The sequence below is a fragment of the Frankliniella occidentalis genome, unplaced genomic scaffold (assembly GCF_000697945.3).
Source record: "Frankliniella occidentalis isolate FOCC.00 unplaced genomic scaffold, Focc_3.1 Scaffold496, whole genome shotgun sequence".
NCBI classification, from domain to species: domain Eukaryota; kingdom Metazoa; phylum Arthropoda; class Insecta; order Thysanoptera; family Thripidae; genus Frankliniella; species Frankliniella occidentalis.
In genome coordinates this window covers 44,187-46,877 of record NW_026267614.1, presented here as the reverse complement: position 1 = coordinate 46,877, position 2,691 = coordinate 44,187, and positions in this window count along the sequence as shown.

Sequence of the window (2,691 nt, the reverse complement as noted above, 5' to 3'; positions counted from 1 at the left end):
ACAGACAAACAGAATGAAACTTTTCCGGTCAGTGGAGTAATGGGCTTCGCTAATCGCTCAGCCAAAAAATAGCGCGTTCCATGCGGACTGACTGCCGGCTCCGGCGGCTCGCCCGACTCGCCTGGCGGAGGAGTGGGGAGAGCGGAGCACGGCAGCAGCCAACGCACAGTACCCTCGATAACTGTCGCGGCGACAGTTATCGAGAGTCCACTGTACCATGTCTCTCAGTTCGTGAGACCTGGCATTCCAATAAGCCTTCGATCCTTTTATGTTTGATGCCTGGTACATGATCTGCTTCATAATATTCGGATTTTCAGCAATTAAATCTTTTAGTTGTGTGATGGTCACGTTTTGAAATTCTTTGTTGTTTCTCACGAAAAGACTACCATCCATTAAAGCTGTCCATCTTTGCCATACATTATAAGCAAAGAATCTAAAAGTGGGATGCTGAGCAAATCGGCTGTCCTTGTAATTCATTAGATGTCTAAAGTAATCAGCAGTTTTTACCTCCTTCATTCTTGTGCTATGTAAATCTGCCGTGCCAAATGGATAGAGTGTTGGAAATGCCAATGGAATGAAACCAGGAGTATTCTTCTCATTGACAGGATCCTTCGACATCGTACCCCATTTTAGACACTCGTTTACAGCATGATCTTGGTTTGGATTCACGTTGTGTAGAACTCCAGAATGATGTGCGCTATCACCTACATCTTCATCTTCCTTCTCGGTAGTCATTTCAGCATCAATTTCATTTGCAAGTGACACACTTACAATTTGATCAGTAACATAGCCATCTTCTGGTAACAACATTAAGTTTTCCTCAGAAATTTCAATATTTTTGTATAAGGGGCTGTTTTTCTATAGCCATTGTAATGCCTTCCTCACCCTTTCTTGTCTAATATAAAGATCATGATACTCCCCAGAAGATTTTTCATATTTAATGCAGACCACTCCAATATCAGTTTAAGTAGGTGTTGTACAGGCAGTGATACTGGAAGTATCATCTGCTAAATGCTAAAAGGACCCTCTTGCGCGTGAAAGGTTCGAGAAAGAGCGAAACGGACGAAATTTTTGAACGAAGGGCTCTTCTTTAAAGAGGTCCCCTTTAGGAGAACATATACCAGCTAGATGTACGCCAGACCACGTCTCGCGTAACAGGCTTCGCGATATCTCACGAAACACTGTTACGCTGCGACGCGCCTGGCGCACATATAGCTAGGCCTGCGGCGCTGACACCCAAGACGGGGTAAAAGGAGTGTATATATAATTATTCGAAATGAAGTCTTTTTAACGACTTAATCGACCATTTGATTATTTTCACCTCATTTTTGCAAAGAAATGCCCCCTAGCACCTAATCGGTACAAGATAGAGGCAAACGGACGAAATTTTTGCCCAAAGGGCTCTACTTTGACGTGTTACCCCTTAGGAACCCATAAAAAAAATATTTGATAAAAATACATATTGCGACCTGTAGTTTTTGATTTTTTAAAAAGCCAATTTTTGAGCTAGAATGCTCATCTTCGAACTCGATCTGTCTTTTTATGATGCAAAACGACCCTGCAAATCCCAGGTCGCTATCTTAATTCTTTCTCGAGTTATCGTGCGGATAGACAGACTAACAGACAGACAGACAAACAAACAGAATGAAACTTTTCCGGTCAGTGGAGTTATGGGCTTCGCTAATCGTTAAGCCAAAAATAAACTTTTTGGGAGAATTTTTGAACCTTGGATACCCCCATTCACATCCTTAGGGGTGGTTGCCAGGATTTGCCGTAGGCGTTTCGTTCTCTGGGAGTGGACCTTAAGATACTTTAAAAATTTCAAGTCTCTAGCACATCTCTTTTTAGTGGAACAGACAGACACACACGAGGTCGTTTGCATCAGCCCGCTGGATAGCTTTTTCAAAGCTAAAGGGCGGGCTAAAAACAACAAAATACAAAATGGAACCAGATTTTCCAGTCGGTGCACCAATGTTTTGCTACTTGATGAATCGGCTGCATTGGGGTATACCTGACCGTGGTTGGTTCAGTGGTAGATATATGATTTAAAGACTTACATGATTGACCTTTCCTCCTTCTACATATCACGTGGGTTTGGCGTTTCGTTCTCTAGGAGTGGACCTTAAGGGGTGTTGCTCTTTAAGCTGACCATTTTGGCATTTTTCAGAAAAAAAAATTCTTGGGCCTTAGTCATATGACTATTACCAATGTGTGAGTGAATATTGTTTCACTGCATCTCATTTAACAAAGAAATAACATCAGAATGCACCTCCAGACCCATTTTCATGATCTTGGCAGCCTGAACCTACAGGAAATCTGTTGTCTATTTTAGAAGCTTGCGCGCAAGATTCCTCCGACAAATATTGGTTTAAAAATCTGCACTAAGGTTTTCCTGAATCAGAACGACAAGGACTATAAAATGACACAGGGGTTTTAGTATAATATGTAAAACAATCTTGAATTATTTTATTTTACAATTTACTAAAACTTCTTAAATTTAATTTTGTTATATTACAAATGAAATATTTTTATTTTAGGTAGTATACTAAAACCCCTGTGTCATTTTATAGTCCTTGTCGTTCTGATTCAGGAAAACCTTAGTGCAGATTTTTAAACCAATATTTGTCGGGGAAATCTTGCGCGCAAGCTTTTAAAATAGACAACAGCTTTCCTGTAGGTTCAGGCTGCCAA